We start from the raw sequence: 12,534 nt of genomic DNA on the forward strand, positions 1-12,534 counted from the left end.
TTTGAAGTGTGTTCTAAACTGAAGTAACTGTTTGCATTTAAACAGGCAGATCACCAAGTGGAGAGCTATAGTCTTCCAAAAATAAATCCCTTTCACCATATATAAAAGTTTCCCATAGAGTATTGTCTCCAGTTTTTATTGTGGTAGAAGAACAGAAAGAACAACTACAGTGATATCATACTGTGTTAAATAAATAACTTTGAAAATGTCTCTGTTTCAGTTTTGTATGATGCCATGGAAAGCTATCACACAACTAGGTAAAAGTACCAAGGCTATACTTAGTGAAAAAATGTGTACATTTCTAGAACACCACTGAAGACAAAGAATTTGCTTTGGAATATCAAGAAATAAATTAAGACTGGCTTTTGTGTAGTGCAGCAAAGGCAGCATCGCTTCACTAAGGCACCGCAGTTCAGCTGCCAAATGGTCAGTGAACTACTACTCCCAGCTCACACCACTGAGAGTATAAGGACTCCAGCCAGGCCTTTCTTCTCTATTATTCTTTCATTTTTCCCTTAACAAAGTTTTTATTAAACCCTGTCTGAAATAAAGATCATTCTGATACAACTTCATACTGAAGTTTACAGATTATCACAAGAGCATAAATAACCCTCTGAAAGCCTGACTATTTCCTGACCAGAACAGTCCATGGACTGAAAGTTGTCCCTGTTAAATGAACTCTCCATTCCTAAACAAATGCTAGAATAAAGAAAAAAGCAGGTCCACATCATAATACCCCTCAGGAAACATATAAGGTAAAGCATTTAAGAAAAGCATTACCCCACACATGCAAATATTTGGTGTTTCCTTAAAAGGCAACAGAAGTAACCAAGCTGGTTGAGTTGATACCTTTTGGCACTTTAGTGTTCAGGCAGTGGAAATTTTTTATATCAGCAGAAAGACATCATCTGATAGCCTTGATGGTGGGCTTTAAATCAATAGAGATTGTGCAGGTCAGTGACTTAGCAGTCAGGGTAAGCTGTTGGTAATGGCAAACATCAGAGGAGAATGAGAAGACAGATGGGGAGAAGGGATAGGAAGATTTAACTCATGGTCAAAGCAGGCTTGGAGACAAGTTGGAGCTGGGAGACACAGATTCTATACTTCAGACCAACTGCCTGCCAGAAACAGGGACCTTTCAGAGGATTTTGCCAACAAATATCATTGAACCCTCTAATGCAATAAGGATTCCAAGGGAATGAAATACTTAAAGGTGTTTACAGCTATTGTCTACATCTGCATATATTTAGAAGTCCCCAAGTGAACAATAATTAGCTCTTCCTGCTCAGCCACACACAAATGACACTTTCTTTGGGGAGCTTTAGTCAGAATGAAACCTTAGAAATAGAAAAAGTGAGCAACACATTGACCCTATCTGATACTCTTGAAAAGGCAAACTATACAAACATCAAACCACATAGTCAGGTGTCTGAGAGAAGTTGTGTTTAAGTTACTGAATCATCTGAAACAATGGTTTCAGTTTCCAAAGTGCTAAGGTGTCATTTCCACAAGGGGGAAACCAGGCAAAGCTTTCAGCAAATGTTTCAAAGAAAGTTGTGTGAAAAGCACTTGTGTAGAATTGTTTCATATGAGGATTCAGGCTGATGGACACAAAAAGCAGAGGAGTTCCACATCTTTCAGAAGGAAATTCATCCAAATTGTTGCAATATAATTAAGGGAAAGCACCAGTTACATCTCCTGTGCCTCCACCTTACTGTTATTACTGTAGGCACAGGGATTTCTTAGTTGAATTAAAGAAGGACTTTCATCTGGCCTTTCCACTGTGCAACCTCTTAGTCCTCAGCTAAGTCCTGTGCCTACAGCCACACAGACATAAGGCACATCACTGAGGCTTGGCACTTCATTTTCTTACTCAAAACATGTTCTTTGCCCTATCTGAAGGAATCCCAACATGTTTGTTCAATGTTATGCTGCCTACTACACTCCAGATTGTGTACTCCTTGGACAGTATCATATTGTATGTTTAAACATTCACTGATTCAAGGAAACCTGATTCATTCTTTGATAAGCATAAGCCTAAATGCAGTAAGATATAATTATCAACAAATTAAGGCATTTAAGTTCTATGATAAATGACATAAGATAAAACAAAGTTGTACTGGAATTCTTCTCTAAACCACCTCTAGCTAAAATTCTTTCCTATACTTCTTGGTATCTCTAACCACAGTTTACAATACTTAAAAAACTGTCAGACCAAAATGCATTTTGGTGTTTATGTTCTGCAGAAGGCCATTAAGACTACCACATCTGTTCATGCTTCTATAGTAAATCACAGCAAAGCATTTTTCTTCTCTTACAAGAATTTTTATGTTTCCTAACTCAGCTTATGTTACACAATTTCTCATGACTTATTTAATTCTAAACAGTTATTCTTGTTTTACTAATAATTTGAGATGAGTTGTATGAAATTCTAAAAATTAACAAAGGATCAGCACTTTCAGCTCCTGTCAAGCTGCTTGCAGCACAAGTCAATAGGCAATATGCCCATAGAGTACTGACAAATTTTATAATTCAGGACTTTCTTCCTACCACATATTTACTCATTTAAGCCATAGGCAACTTGTCCAGTGGTCCATGGGTCTTGGATCAGAGTGCCTATTCTGAACTAAATCTGCAATCAGCAAAGACTTGTTGAAACTGGAAAAGGGCAAGACAGACCCAGCAGAGCTATACAAAGTCAGCAAAGATGAAGCATGAGTAAAAGCAACCTCTGATATTTTTTTCCTTGGGTGATCCTTAAATAAGTGCCTGTCACAAAAGGTTTACTTGCGCATTTAGTTAACACGCTTTTCAGGTTGATTTTACAGACAGCTAACACCCCCTATTCTCATCAAGTTTATTTGGTGTATTGTGGTATGGCAAGCAATGAAGTTTAGTGTGAATACCCAAATGCAGAACTCAAAGACCAAATTTCAAATCTTGCCAGAATTCACCCCAGTTTGATTAACATGGAGGAATTTTATAGATACTTTGGCTTTTCACCATAAAAAGGTCATGTTTCAGTAGTAAAGTCTGAGTTCTCATACAGAATGATGTTTTAAGACCAACAGCAAAACAGGCAAGTTGACAATGATAGTGTCTGCATTTTTTTAACACATGCTGCTGTGTTTAAAGTGTTTGAAAACCCTTGCTTTTTCCAGCAATACAGCAACCACTAGGTAAACTAAATCTCATAAACAAAACCCAAGGTTTGTTTCTAAGATGTGAGCACTCTCCAATGTAGTTAAAGTCAGACAATCAAATGAATTAGATATTCAACCATTTCTAGACTAGTGAAAATATTTGCAGGTTCCTAAAAACCAATAAGCTTTTGCCAAGTTGGGTCTAAAAATGTGGCCTGCACTCCAGGGCCTCAGGGTGGAAGCACACATGAAAAGAGAGAAGCTGATGGCTTGGCTCCTAAGGCTATCCAGTTCAGTGCCCAGGTATCAAACAACTAAACTAGGCTATGAGAAAACAGTCTCCAGTGGTTTGGGGAAAAAAAAAAATGGTATTTGGGTATTTTTACTGCATTAATGAAGAAAAACCTGCATTATTTATAGTCTCTACACACCTCTAGCTTTAGCACACTTTAAAAACACAAGCCAAGTTTAATAGCTTTTTGTACCTCATATTAAAGAATTGGCACTGTTGATGTACCACCTGTAAATCAGATATCCTGCTCCTGAGCACTTAAGGGAATACAACATGCAGGACTCTATTGCTTGGGGGCATGAAAATTCTACACTTCAGGGTAGACAGAGGATATTAATTGTCCTTCAGTTCTCTTTGAATTTAAAAGAGTTATGGGAGAAAGTAATTTACAACAGGATAAAATCATCACACAGTAGGTCTGTGTGAATTATCATGAACACTGCCTATACCTGTATTATTATAAAGCTTTACAGTCTTTACAGCACAGTGAGGAAGTACAATCCAAGTTACATATCAGTGCATTTTTACAAGTTTTCTGAAACTCCACCCTTACTTCACCACTTGGAAGAATTTCCATCAGCTTCAGGAACTGAACAAAACTGGACCTTATGCAAGATTGTTTCACTAGCAGACCTGAAGGTTTCCTGACATTTTACCTCAACAGGATTTTATCTGCCTGTTAACTCCATGCTTACCAAGCTAAGATTCTTGCCTCTCAAAATAGAGATGAAACAATGATGAATGTTTAACATCGATTTTTTTTTCCCCTCAGGTTTATTGCATATGTTTTTGACAGAATTAGCCTAATCCTCTCTCACCAACTAAGTGAAAGCATACTACAACTCATAAATACACTGCTGAATAACCAAAATTACAGTAGAAGCTCACCAGAAGTCTGTGACCAGCCTCCAAGTGTACACAGGCCCCTTAAATACAAGGTTGTATTATGCTTTAAAAAAAACAGTAAAGGCATTTGAACTGGTTCATCACAGATCCAGTTACTCTAGTTAATTTTTTAATCCAAATGCAATGACACAGACTATGACTATTGGAAGAATACAACTTCTAAGGCTACACTTAAATATTTATGAATTTTGTAAGCAAAAACCCCTTCCTATCAAACAGTTAAGTTCTGGTATGCCATTTATTACCTACTGAAGACTAACGTACAGCAATAGCCAAGATACTTGACCAGCCACTTTGAAAACTAAAGATTACAAAGATTTATACAGAGCTGAGAATCTGGCCAGTTATACATAATTAAACACATATTTTACACAGTAAGATAGAGCACATCTCAATCATATGATCACACACTATTTGGCAAAGTCCTGCCATGTCTGCTGTTGTAACAAATGACAAGTTGTGTGTAGAATAGAGACGAAGTAACTCAACTGAGGATAGTAACTCAGCCTGCTTAAATTTTTACTTGATAATTTCACCTGGTGATGTGTTATCACCTGATCTGTTTTTATCTATAAACAGGTTTTTAGTTGCATTTAACAACAGATAACATCAATAGCCATTTGGAAGTAGCTAAGGTAATATCTAACTGCCAATGCTTGAGCTCTGGCAGGACTTGAATTTACAACAGCAAGAAAATTCTTTTCAACATCTTGAGCTAAAGATAAAAAAGATGAACACCACATAGCCATCCTAAGTCATACAAATATTAAAATCCCTCTTGTGTTTGTCTCTCTTCTGAAGCATCTGGTAATATCACTAAACAAATATCAGGAACCCAAGAGAGAGTTGCTCTCAAAATCTCAGGGTATACTATGACAGAACTAAGCATTCCAACTTCAGTTTGCTTCTCGGTACAACACAAACACACCTAATAACAAGCAAGTATTTTTTAGTATTTTCAATTAAAAATACATATTCTGGTTTCATTCAGTTTCAATTAATTGCATAAACTGTTTATTTTACTTGCTAATAGTTTAGAACAGTAACTCAATCGTGTGAACAAACATAGCAGGAAGCTATTTTGCTAGGTGGTATGGAAGTTATTTCAATTTTCTCCCAATAAATATTATGTACTAACTTATGTAGAATTCTTCAGCCACTAATACTAAGACAAGATGCTTATCTGTTACCAGAGATCAACTTATGTTTAACTGAATTGCATGGAGTTGTGTTACAATCCATTCAGATCAAGACTGAGCTGAGTTCAGGTAAGTCCACAGAGATTCTCCAAAATGAAGATAAAATGCAGTTCACAGTTCACCTATTTTTGAGTTGTAAGCAAAAATTCCATCAAGGTCAAAAAATGAAACAACGACAAAGGGGATTTGTTCAAATACATCTAATACAATCCAAGTTTTTACCTTGACTTCCTTCTAGAACTGATTATTTTTCAGCTGGCACAGTATGATCAGACACATCCTGCCCACAGGTACAGGTTTTTGTGGCTTACTGAACAGGCAAGGATAAGCAAATACCTGAAGTTTAGAATGTGTTCATGTTTATCACAGAACTGGAGACAAAGTCCTTGAAAATGTCATCTCTATTGTATCAGAGTTATTGTTTAACTTGAGTCAGCTCTCTCCTTTCCTCTATGGCCTATATCCATTGCAGATTAATAATATTCCTCACCTAACCTAAAAATGGAGAATTAGTTCCTATTAACATTGTGCTGTGTAGACAAACACTAACAAAGTTACAGTTCCTGCTTCCATCTTCCATAAACTCAGCTGATATCCCATTGAACAAATATACAGAATTTCATGGTTCTATTGTAGGACAAAATGAGAGGGAAAACCCGTCCCTTTAGAAATATGCTATGTGGTTTGGACTGGGTGAGAAAACAGTTGCATATCAAGTGTACATGAACTTACATGAGAAATTCATATTCCCTAGATAATTGTTCTAGTCTACCTATATATCTAACATTTAACTCATCTGACTGTACATAGATGTGTATTAGTCAGTATGACATTTTGATGTTCTGTAAGAGCAGCCAAAAGTTCCAATAAGATTCAACAGATCCATAACTCACTTCTGAAGAATCTTAGTTTTAATAAACAGGAGAGATGGTGAGTTGTCTTTTTACCCATTTTTAGGGGTTCATAATTTGATAACATCTCATTTTTATTAGTCTAAAGCAGCAGTCACATCTTACATCTGATTGCAACTGCAGAAAAACAAGATCCTACTAAATAATGGTCAAGTGCAGAAATGCAAAACTAGCTTTCTATTTAAGAAAATAGGGTTTTTTAAGGGAAATAAGAAAGGTCTGGGTAAAAAAGTTTAATGTAGGTTATTGATTTAAAAAGATGGGAGAAAAAACCCAAAAAAAACCCCCAAAAGGAGTAGAGAAACCTATGATGCTCCCCATTTTAAAGAAAACAAATGAAGGACTTCCCATTTCTCTTCTTCTCTGTCCAGTATATTCCAAGTTTGTTCTTCCCACATATTTAAGATAGTCTTGATGTTTTCAGTCTTTTGTAGAGCTAGCAGTATGTATTCAGTGCATAAAATAATCTATCCTTTGACCTCAATCACATTTTGTCCCTCTTTATCTCCACACCTGCATGTGTTATTTGTTAGGGTCTGAAACATCAACTAAGTTCTGTATGGGAAACCAATGCATTTATGCAATATGTAAGATATATCCCATAAGATACAGCTTCCCCCAAAATACATTTCTACATGTTTGTAATAACTACCTCTCATTTCTGGTGCTGAAACTTTTACTGATGAGCATCTATCCCACTCCTGAAGTACAATATCAAAAACTTATATAATCCATGACAAGTGCCCCTAAAACTACTATTATGAATATTTTATATACAAAGGCTACACTCTGCTCTATCACTGTGCATGCTGAAGAGAGCAAAGAGAGGACAGTATGACAAGTATCTTTTGCCTGCTACATATATAAAAGAAAAATAAGATAGAGATCTAGTGCAAGGCTGAGGGCAAGGCAGGATGACCAGCAGTAGTTCATGATTCCTGCAGGGCATGGCCAGCTGGCACTGGGCCTCCTCAGGCACCATGGTTCCTGCCATATGGCTCTGGGGAGCACTCAGGGCTCCTTTGTGCAGTGTAAGGAGGGACACCACAGAGCATGCTGCCTCCAGCAACACTGAGCCAGTCTGTCCCATAAGATATTTTTGTAAAGCAGTGTGATGTCATTAGGAACCCCTCTGTCTACAGCTAGTAAAAGCAGAAGCCTAACTCTTAGTGTTATTTATATTCTGTCACAAAGGTATGCAATAGATTTGGCTACAATATGTATTTCAGACTAGAGTGGAGCAGGTTATTTCCTTAAGTAAAATTTAAAAGCAGAAGCATAGAAAAGCTGAGCAGATTATGTACATTTTACTTTACTGGTTGAACCAAACTGGAAAATAAACTCTGATTAATCAGAAATCTTCTCCTTACCCTGAAGTGAAATGGCTCTTTATTTCTCCTTCCTACACCTATTCTGTAAATTGGATCAATTTTGGGGTAAAAAAGCAATTTTTAATTTTAAAATCACAGTGTTGAAAAAGACTGCAAGAAACTTTCAGTATTTGTTTCATTTTCTCTCTCCTTGCAGCTGAAATGCCTTGTCAAGCTCAGCCTGTAGTGACAAGCAGATCATTTCACCATGCTTAAATATTATTTTTAGAAAATTTGTTGATTAAATTAATTTTGTACACTTAACATGGAATACCTCAAAGCCAGTCTTTTCAGACTACCTGAAATAGGAATAAGCATTATATTGACTACTGCTACCAGAACCAGAATGTCTATTCTTGTTTGCTAAACAACATAGATTTAAAAGAACAACTCAGTTAACCAAAATAGTGCCCATCTCTCCCCATCATCTGCACCAGCATCCAAGGTCTACCAAACCTGATAGTAACCATTCAAAATTAGTCTCAACTCTCTTGAATTAAAGCACAAAACGTGGCATATAAGAGTTATTTGGAGAGCATCTGAATGCAGCCCTAACACATACATGGAAAATAAAGTAACACATCAGTGGGAACTGTGATTGGTCAAAATCTCTGTATAGGAAGCCAGCAAGACAGGAAGAGCAAAGCAAGTGAATACTAGGCAAGAAGCAGTCACAGGCTAAAAAGCAAATTTCCAAGACACCCTGGAGATGCACAGTGCACAGGGACTCAGCCTGCTGCTGGGTGCCACTTCAGCAGTTACACCCACCTGTATCATGCACTGGAGCAGTGAGGGGATGCAAAGTAATGCTTCTGTGGAAGTGATCAGTGATGTTAGGAAAAAAGATTCAAACTCTTATGGTTAAAATGACATCTAACATCAAATAGATTACAGCAACCACCTGAAATCATTTGGGCTTTCTTTCTGAACAACTTATGACTGAATTCATGACTGTGAGCTTTGAGTGTCCTTTAGAGAAATGTTTTGGAAAGGTATGTGACTGTGCAGAGATTTTATGCTCTACCTGTATATCTGGTATTCTATGGTATTTGAGGCTCATTAAATTCAGAATCTTGTGTCATTTGCCCTTGGCTTAAAATAGTTTTGTGTGATGCCTTTTGTCTCTAACTTGTTCTTGACCATACATTGTTTCTGTCAATCTCTTAGTTCCCTTTATTCTCTTTACAACATCCCTTCCTCAGCAACAGAATAGGCTCAGATTATGGCCCCAATCCTCTACAATTAAACTGCCTTCACTTTTACTCTCAGGACAGCAGAAAGAACCAAAGAGTTTACATAAATCCTCTATAAACAAGTAACAATTACAATTATTTCAGGGCACTATTACCAATGTTTTTTTCAATTAAATTATAAGTAAATTCTTCAGACTAAGTTCAGCCCAGTTTTCTAACATATCTAAAACTCTGAAGGTAACAATGTTTTCTATACAAATAGTCTAGGAACCACTGTCACATTTAATTTGTCTATAAAACAGCTCTTAAAGACCACTAAAGACACTGCCATAACACAATCTGGCATTTCTGAAGTTGCTGTGACATGAAATGTTTCTTGTCATAAATCAAGAGACTCATCACAATAGCAGTATTATATCCCAAAAGACCTTTCCATTTAATTTAATTCAACTGTTTGAGATGAATAAAACATGATCAAAATTTAGACATTTTTAGTGATATCAAGAAATATCACATCACTGCTTTCTAATTTCAATAACTGTTTGAATTTACCAGGGGAAAAAAAGAGTGTCTTATTACAGGTTGGCAGTACAGATTTTATGACAAATTTCTTCCCCACTGTAAAGAGTTTATGACTGAAAAGGTACAATACTTCATAAAATGAAGCATCTTTTTCTATGATAATAACTGTTAAGCTTTTCCTCAATGCTCATATGCCTCTAGCTTCTTTTATAATGATATAACACCTGCAATGGATTAAATCTGTACTGTAACTGTAGCAGATAGTGTAAGAAATGTCAGTTCTCATTAGCCTGCATATAAATCTGCCTTTTTGTTAAGCAAGATAAAAGGCAGACCACTGAACTGCTAGAAACTCAAAACATATGTTGTTCATGCAAAAAGGACAATCAGCAACCTGACTCTTTTCCACATCATTTTCTTTTAGGACTAGAAGAATGTTTTTTAGAAAGAAAAGGAAATAAATGCATCATCATCAAGTTGTAGTAGGTTTTTATAATTGCCTGCTGACACAGCTGAATAGTCATAATATCATAACGAGTAAATGAGTTGATAATGTAAAGCAGTAATTAGGATTTTGTGCATGCTTATGCTATTTACATATTTTAATGCTTTGATATTAACATGTCAACTTTAATAGTATGTAAATTAATTCCCTTGTGCAAAATTTATCCTCCTCAGTATCAGACGTGTATTCATTCACAGCAACTGTAAATTTCCTTATTTGACTATTTAGAGGGACTTTTCAGGATCTTACACAACATGTTTTCCCCGCAATCTCCTGTCCTGATTCATTAAAGAAGTTTATAGCTCTAATGGATAAACCAGCAATAGCCACCAGCTCCACATATCACTGGGCTGTAAAAAGAGACACTGAGAACCTCTTTGTGCCTGGAGGTTTTATAATTATCTAAATAGAGATTAATCAACAACCTAGAATTTCTGCCTGTTTCTGTGTAGTGCTGATGCTCACTAGCAATCTGATGTAACACACTTAAGCTGAGAAGCCTGATAACACCTTGTAAGAGCAATGCCTCAAAGAGCCACAGCACATCCCAAGGGTATTTCAAAAGACTCAGGAAAAATAACAGGCCTTTCAATTTTTTGCCCCACTTCCTTACATTCCTGAACTATTTTTTGTTGTTGACTATATATCTGTAAAGTTTTCATCCTTCAGATGAACATCACTTAATTAGAAACAAACAGCTGGAAGACAAAGGTATGGTGCAACTAAAAGACAGGTACAGGCTAACATCAGTTATTGCTTTATGGTGCACTGCAATTTAGTTCTGGGTGTGCTGCAGAACCCTGCATAATACAGCTAGAGTTGCCTGGCAACAAACAGGAACTATATCAGAAAGCAGCAAAGGTGTGAATGAATAAACAGAAGTGACAGGGACATGTGAAAATGCCCTTTAAAACCACATTCAGTGCTAGAATGTCTGACCAGGCTTTCACAACATTTCAAGGGGAATGCTGGATCAAATTCTGCTCACCAATACAGTAGGATTAAGGTGTATACATGTAAAGTGAGTGTGACTAAACAAGCATAATATAAAATCTGGAGAAAAGGCAAATGAACAAATGTATTCTCACTTTGGATATTGAGTACGGACACAGACTAAATGCCCAACATTACCTTGAACAGATATATTAGAATTAAAATTCCTGACTCAATTATAGGTGCCCATCAGGCACCTATTCCCAAAAACCATGTAGTCACACAGAGTTTGAAAGACCATTGCTCATTCTTCACGTTTCTTTCCAGTCAGAAACTCTTATGTTAAGACAATGAAGTGTTTTTCTACTTGGTGTTTATTTGCAAGATCCTTGTTATAACAGCCTCTTTACCATACAAGGGCCATGGCACACAACTGCAATTCACGCTGAATGCTTAATGCTGTTCAAAAGTATGTTGTGGTACAAGAAAATGGGTAATATTTTCTTAGAAAAGTAATGCTATTTTAATAGGAATACATAATTGGATGAGAATAGTTAGATATGAGAAAAGCTGATACTTCTGTAAAGTGTCCTAAAAAAGACATTTCCAAGTGAAAGACTAATTATATGATTGAGAGATTCAATACACATGGCCAAGCCCTTCCTGTAGTATATATCAGAGAAACTCCTATGATCCAACAGAGCCAAGCTAGTATCTTCCCACACAAAAAACAGTGCTGAAAAATCCAGCTAAATACAAGTCTACCTTTTATCTTTCTATGGGCAAGAAAAAAAACTATATCTAGCAGAGATTGATTAGTTAGGATTACATTGACGTAATGTTGGAGCACAAAGTTGCATGAGGTCATCTTCCTGAACATATGGTCTAGAGAAACTGGTTTTAACTAGCACATGGTTGAGTAAATAATGTTTAAGTTTTCTTTGAGAGCCTGGGGAGCAAACCAGATAGAGTTGAGCGAAATACCTGTGCCTCCTGCCCACATCATCTGCTACTCCTAGGGTTTTCATTTCCTGCACTGTTTGTGCTTTATCACACGGCTCACTGGTCAGGCAGTCTGTGCCCTTGGTTCAAAAAGCTTTTATTGGAAAATTGAGAGAGATGTGCACTTAGTTTCAATTTGTAATTTCTTTATATACATTGTTTGCTCCTTATAGGCAAAATTAGCCAACAGAAGCAAAAGTGTATGTCTGAATTGCTTTTTTTGACAGGATAACTTATGTCATATGCAATAATAAATTATAAGGTAAAAAAGTACATGTATCAGTTTTATTAACAATTTGGATTCTGCACAGATTAAATGCCCATCTGAACATACACAGAGATGTGTTAATTCTCATTGTCCAGCATAGACAACTAAACGTGCATTTACAGGCTCAAAAGGACCATCTTGCTCCTTTTATTGTATTTTATGTATTATATGTTCATTTAAAATAAAAGTGGTTGTTGATAAAGTTCAGCCTATTTCACTATGTTTTTTTAATTCTTTCAATAGGAAGATCTTCCATAAGCATCAACATAAATGATTTTTCTCAATAACCT

This window comes from Chaetura pelagica, unplaced genomic scaffold, assembly GCF_000747805.2.
Source record: "Chaetura pelagica isolate M959 unplaced genomic scaffold, ChaPel_1.0 scaffold425, whole genome shotgun sequence".
Taxonomy (NCBI): domain Eukaryota; kingdom Metazoa; phylum Chordata; class Aves; order Apodiformes; family Apodidae; genus Chaetura; species Chaetura pelagica.